Raw genomic sequence first — 7,183 nt, forward strand, 5'->3', positions numbered from 1 at the left:
AAATATGAGGAGCATGAAACGATATGAAAAATAGGAGGAGCATGAAGCGGTGTTAAAAAATATGAAGAGCCTGAAAAGGTGTGAAGAAAATGAAGAGCTTCAAAAGGTGTCAAAAATATGAGGAGCATGAAACCGTATGAAAATAGGAGGAGCATGAAGCGGTGTTCAAAAATAGGAAGAGCCTGAAGGTGTGAAAAATATGAAGTGTTTCAAACCGTGTCAAAAATATGAGGAGCATGAAAAGTTCTGAAAAATAGGAGGAGCATGAAGCGGTGTTCAAAAACTGAGGAGCCTGAAAAGGTGTGAAAAATATGAAGAGCTTTAAACGGTGTGAAATATATGAGGAGCATGAAACGGTCTGAAAAATACGAGGAGCATGAAGCCGTGTTCAAAAAACTGAAGAGCCTGAAAAGTTGTGAAAAATATGAAGAGCTTCAATAGGGTTAAAAATATGAGGAGCATGAAACGGTCTGAAAAATAGGAGGAGCATGAAGCGGTGTTCCAAAACATTAAGAGCCTGAAAAGGTATGAAAAATATGAAGAGCTTCAAAAAGTGTCAAAAATATGAGGAGCATGAAACGGTCAGAAAAATAGGAGGAGCATGAAGTTTTGATGAAAAACATGAAGAGCCTGAAAAGTTGTGAAATGTATGAAGAGCTTCAAAAGGTGTCGAAAATACGAGGAGCATGAAACGGTTTGAAAAAAAAGAGGAACATGAAGTCTTGTCGAAAAGCATGAAGAGCCTGAAAATGTTTGAAAAATATGAAGAGCTTGAAAATGTGTCAAAAATATGACGAGAATGAAATGGTCTGAAAAATATGAGGAGCATGAAACGGTATTGAAAAACATGAAGAGTATGAAAAGGTGTAAAATATATAAAGAGCTTCAAAAGGTGTCAAAAAAATGAGGAGCATGAAACGGTCTGAAAAACAGGAGGAGCATGAAGCGGTGTTGAAAAACATGAAGAGCCTGAAAAGGTGTGAAATGTATGAAGAGCTTCAAAAGGTGTGAAAAATATGCGGAGCACGAAAGGTCTGAAAAATAGGAGGAGCATGAAACGGTGTTGAAAAACTAGAAATGCATGAAAAGTTGTGAAAAATATGGAGAGCATCAAAGGGTGTCAAAAATATGAGGAGCATGAAACGGTCTGAAAATGAGGAGGAGCATGAAGCAGTGTTGAAAAAGTTGAAGAGCCTGAAAAGGTGTGACATATATGAAGAGCGTCAAAAGGTGTAAAATATATGAGGAGCATGAAACGGTCTGAAAAATAGGAGGAGCATGAAGCGGTGTTGAAAACATGAAGAGCCTGAAAAGGTGTGAAATATATGAAGAGCTTCAAAAGGTGTCAAAATATGAGGAGCATGAAAAGGCCTGAAAAATAGGAGGAGCATGAAGCGGTGTTCAAAAACATGAAGAGCCTGGAATGGTGTGAAAAATATGAAGAGCCTCAAAACGTGTAAAAAATATGAGGAGCCTGAAACGGTCTGAAAAATAGGAACACCATGAAATGGTGTTCAAAAACATGACAGCCTGAAAAGGTGTGAAAAATATGAAGAGCTTCAAAACGTGTTAAAAATATGAGGACCATGAAACCGTCTGAAAAATAGGAGGAGCATGAAACGGTGTTGAAAACATGAAGAGCCTGAAAAGGTGTGAAAAATATGAAGAGCTTCAAAATGAGTCAAAAATATGAGGAGCAGGAAAGGGTCTGAAAAAAAGGAGGAGCGAGAGGTGGTGTTGAAAAAGATGAAGCGACTGAAATCTGTGAAATATATGAAGAGCTTCAAAAGATGTCAATAATATGAGGAGCATGAAACGGTCTGAAAATAGGAGGAGCATGAAGCGGTGTTGAAAAACATGAAGAGCCTGAAAATGTGTGAAAAATATGAGGAGCATGAAACGGTCTGAAAAATAAGAGGAGCATGAAGCGGAGTTGAAAAACATGAAGAGCCTGAAAAGGTGTGAAAAATATGAAGAGTCTGAAAACGTGTGAAATATATGAAGAGTTTCAAAACGTGTCAAAAATTTGAGGAGCATGAAACGGTCTGAAATATAGGAGGAGCATGAAATGGTGTTCAAAAACATGAAGAGACTGAAAACCTGTGAAAATTATTAAGAGCTTCAAAAGGTGTGAAAAATATGAGGAGCAAGAAACGGTCTGAAAAATAGGAGGAGCATGAAACTGTGTTGAAAAATATGAAGAGCCTGAAAAGGTGTGAAATATATGTATAGGTCCAGAACGTGTCAAAAATATGAGGAGCATGAAACGATCTGAAAAATAGGAGAAGATTTAAGCGGTGTTCAAAAACATGAAGAGCCTGAAAAGGTGTGAAAAATATGAAGAGCGTAAAAAGGTTTCAAAAATATGAGGAGCATGAAACGGTCTGAAAAATAGGAGGAGCATGAAAAGGTGTTCAAAAACATGAAGAGCCTGAAAAGGTGTGAAAAATATGAAGAGCCTCAAAAGGTGTCAAAAATATGAGGAGCATGAAACCGTCTGAAAAATAGGAGGAGCAAGAAATGGTGTTGAAAAATATGAAGAGCCTGAAAAGGTGTGAAATATATGAAGAGGTTCAAAAGGTGTCAAAAATATGAGGAGCTTGAAACGGCCTGAAAAATAGGTGGAGAATGAAGAGGAGTTGAAAAACATGAAGAGCCTGAAAAGGTTTGAAAAATATGAAGAGCTTCAAAAGGTGTCAAAAATATGAGGAGCATGAAACGGTCTGAAAAATAGGAGGAGCATGAAGCAGTGTTGAAAAACATGAAGAGCCTGAAAAGGTGTGAAAAATATGAAGAGCTTCAAAAAGTGTCAAAAATATGAGGAGCATGAAACGGTCTGAAAAATAAGAGGAGCATGAAATGGTGTTGAAAAACATGAAGAGCCTGAAATGAGTAAAATATACGAAGAGCTTCAAAAGGTGTCAAAAATATGAGGAGCATGAACGGTCTGAAAAATTGGAGGAGCATGAAGCGGTGTTGAAAAACATGAAGAGCCTGAAAAGGTGGGAACAATATGAAGAGCTTCAAAAGGTGTGAAAAATGTGAAGTACTTCAAAAGTTGTCAAAATATGAGGTGCATGAAACGATTTGAAAAATAGGAGCAGCATGAAGCGTTGTTAAAAAACATGAAGAGCTTGAAAAGATGTGAAATATATGAAGAGCTTCAATAGATGTGAAAAATAGGAGGAGCATGAAGCTTTGTTCAAAAACATGAAGAACCTGAAAAGGTGTGAAATATATGAAGAGCTTCAAAAGGTGTCATAAATATGACGAGCATGAAACGGTCTGAAAAATAGGAGAACCTGAGGCGTTGTTGAAAAACATGAAGAGCCTGAAAAGGTGTGAAAAATATGAAGAGATTCAAAAGGAGTCAAAAATATGAGGAGCAGGAAAGGGTGTGAAAAAAAGGAGGAGCAAGAGGTGGTGTTGAAAAACATGAAGCGACTGAAATCTGTGAAATATATGAAGAGCTTCAAAAGGTGTCAATAATCTGAGGAGCATGAAACAGTCTGAAAAATAGGAGGAGCATGAAGCGGTGTTGAAAAACATGAAGAGCCTGAAATGGTATGAAAAACATGAAGAGCTTCAAAAGGAGTCAAAATATGAGGAGCATGAAACGGTCTGAAAAAAAGGAGGAGCAAGAGGTGGTGTTGAAAAACATGAAGCGCCTGAAAATGTGTGAAATATATGAAGAGCTCAAAAGGTGTCAAAAATATGAGGAGCATGAAACGGTATGATAAATAAGAGGAGCATGGAGCGGTGTTGCAAAACATGAAGAGCCTGAAAAGGTGTGAAAAATATGAAGAGCTTCAAAAGGTGTGAAAAATATGAGGCGCATGAAACGGTCTGAAAATTAGAAGGAGCATGAAGCGGTGTTGAAAAACATGAAGAGCCTGAAAGGTGTGAAATATATGAAGAGCTTCAACAGGTGTCAAAAATTTGAAGAGCATGAAGCGGTGTTGAAAAAATGAAGAGCCTGAAAAGGTGTGAAATATATGAAGAGCTTCAAAAGGTGTCAAAAATATGAGGAGCATGAAACCGTCTGAAAAATAGGAGGAGCATGAATAGGTGTTCAAAAACATGACAGCCTGAAAAGGTGTGAAAAATATGAAGAGCTTCAAAACGTGAGAAAAATATGAGGACCATGAAACCGTCTGAAAAATAGGAGGAGCATGAAACGGTATTGAAAACATGAAGAGCCTGAAAACGTGTGAAAAATATGAAGAGCTTCAAAAGGTGTCAAAAATATGACGAGCATGAAACGGTCTGAAAAATAGGAGGAGCATGAAGCAGTATTGAAAAACATTAAGAGCCTGAAAAGGTGTGAAAAATATGAAGAGCTTCAAAAAGTGTCAAATATATGAGGAGCATGAAACGGTCTGAAAAATAGGAGGAGCATGAAGTGGTGTTGAAAAACATGAAGAGCCTGAAATGAGTGAAATATATGAAGAGCTTCAAAAGGTGTCAAAAATATGACGAGCATGAAAAGGTCTGAAAAATAGGAGGAGCATGAAGCAGTGTTGAAAAACATTAAGAGCCTGAAAAGGTGTGAAAAATATGAAGAGCTTCAAAAAGTATCAAATATATGAGGAGCATGAAACGGTCTGAAAAATAGGAGGAGCATGAAATGGTGTTGAAAAATATGAAGAGCCTGAAAAGGTGTGAAATATATGTATAGGTTCAGAACGTGTCAAAAATATGAGGAGCATGAAACGATCTGAAAAATAGGAGAAGATTGAAGCGGTGATGAAAAACATGAAGTGTCTGAAAAGTTGTGAACAATATGAAGAGCTTCAAAGGTGTCAAAAATATGAGGAGTATGAAATGGTGTTCAAATACATGAAGAGCCTGAAAAGTTGTGAAAAATATGAACAGCTTAAAAAGGTGTCAAAAATATGAGGAGCTTTAAAAGGGTTCAAAAATATGAAGAGCATGAAAATGTATGAAAAATATGAAGAGTTTCAAATGGTGTCAAAAATATGAGAGCATGAAACGGTCTGAAAAATAGGCGGAGCATGAAATGGTGTTCAAAAACATGAAGAGACTGAAAACCTGTGAAAAATATGAAGAACTTCAAAGGTGTGGAAATATGAGGAGCATGAAACGGTCTGAAATATAGGAGGAGCATGAAACTGTGTTGAAAAATATGAAGAGTCTGAAAAGGTGTGAAATACATGAATAGGTTCAGAACGTGTCAAAAATATGAGGAGCATGAAACGGTCTGAAAAATAGGAGGAGAATGAAGCGGTGTTGAAAAACATGAAGAGCCTGAAAAGGAGTGAAAAATATGAAGAGCCTCAAAAGGTGTGAAAAATATGAGGAGCATGAAGTGGTGTTCAAAAACATGAAGAGCTTGAATAGGTGTGAAATATACGAAGAGCTTCAAAAGGTGTGAAAAATAGGAGGAGCATGAAGCGGTGTTCAAATACATGAAAAGCCTGAAAAGGTGTGAAATATATGAAAAGCTTCCAAAGGTGTCAAAAGTATGAGGAGCATGAAACGCTCTGAAAATAGGAGGAGGATGAAACCGTGTTGAAAAACATGAATAGCATGAAAAGGTGTGAAAAATATGAAGAGCTTCAAAAGGTGTCAAAAATCTGAGGAGCATGAAACGGTCTGATAAATAGGAGGAGCACGAATCGGTGTTCAAAAACATGAAGAGCCTGAAAAGGTGTGAAATATATGAAGAGCTTCAAAAGCTGTCAAAAATATGAGGAGCTTGAAAAGGTGTTTAAAAACATGAAGAGCATGAAAATGTGTGAAAAATATGAAGAGTTTCAAATGGTGTCAAAAATATGAAGGGCATGAAACTGTCTGAAAAATAGGAGGAGCATGAAATGGTGTTCAAAAACATGAAGAGACTGAAAACCTGTGAAAATTATTAAGAGCTTCAAAAGGTGTGAAAAATATGAAGAGCTTCAAAAGGTGTGAAAAATATGAGGAGCAAGAAACGGTCTGAAAAATAGGAGGAGCATGAAATTGTGTTGAAAAATATGAAGAGGCTGAAAAGGTGTGAAATATATGTATAGGTCCAGAACATGTCAAAATATGAGGAGCATGAAACGATCTGAAAAATAGGAGAAGATTGAAGCGGTGTTCAAAAACATGAAGAGCCTGAAAAGGTGTGAAAAATATGAAGAGCTTCAAAAGGTGTCAAAAATATGAGGAGCAGGAAACGGTCTGAAAAATAGGAGGAGCATGAAAAGGTGTTCAAAAACATGAAGCGCCTGAAAATGTGTGAAAAATATGAAGAGCTTCAAAAGGTGTGAAAAATATGACGAGCATGAAGTGGTGTTCAAAAACATGAAGAGCTTGAAAAGGTATGAAATATACTAAGAGCTACAAAAGGTGTGAAAAATAGGAGGCGCAAAAGGTGGTGTTCAAAAACATGAAAAGCCTGATAAGGTGTGAAATATATGAAGAGCTTCAAAAGGTGTCAAAAGTATGAGGAGCATGAAACGGTCTGAAAATAGGAGGAGGATGAAAGGGTGTTGAAAAACATGAAGAGCAAGAAAAGGTGTGAAAAATATGAAGAGCTTCAAAAGGTGTCAAAAATATGAGGAGCATGAAACGGCCTGAAAAATACGAGGAGCATGAACCAGTCTGAAAAATAGGAGGAGCATGAAACGGTGTTGAAAAACATGAAGTGCCTGTAAAGGTGTGAAAAATATGAAGAGATAAAAAATGTGTCAAAAATATGAGAAGCATGAAACAATCTGAAAAAAAGGAGGAGCATGAAATGGTGTTGAAAAACATGAAGAGCATGAAAAGGTGTGAAAAATACGAAGAGCTTCAAAAGGTTTCAAAAATATGAGGAGCATGAAACGGTCTGAAAAACAGGAGGAGCATGAAGCGGTGTTGAAAAACATGAAGCGTCTAAAAAGGTGTGAAAAATTTGAAGATCTTCAAAAGGTGTGAAAAATATGCGGAGGATGAAACGGTCTGAAAAATAGGAGGAGAATGAAACGGTGTTGAAAAACATGAAGTGCATGAAAAGGTGTGAAAAATATGGAGACCATCAAAGGGTGTCAAAATATGAGGAGTGTGAAACTTTGTTGAAAAACATGAAAAGCATGAAAAGGTGTGAAACATATGCAGATCTTCAAAAGGTGTCAAAAATATGAGAAGCATGAAATGGTCTGAAAAATATGAGGAGCATGAAACGGTGTTGAAAATACATGAA

Source organism: Dama dama, unplaced genomic scaffold (assembly GCF_033118175.1).
Source record: "Dama dama isolate Ldn47 unplaced genomic scaffold, ASM3311817v1 ptg000096l, whole genome shotgun sequence".
In the NCBI taxonomy this organism is placed as follows: domain Eukaryota; kingdom Metazoa; phylum Chordata; class Mammalia; order Artiodactyla; family Cervidae; genus Dama; species Dama dama.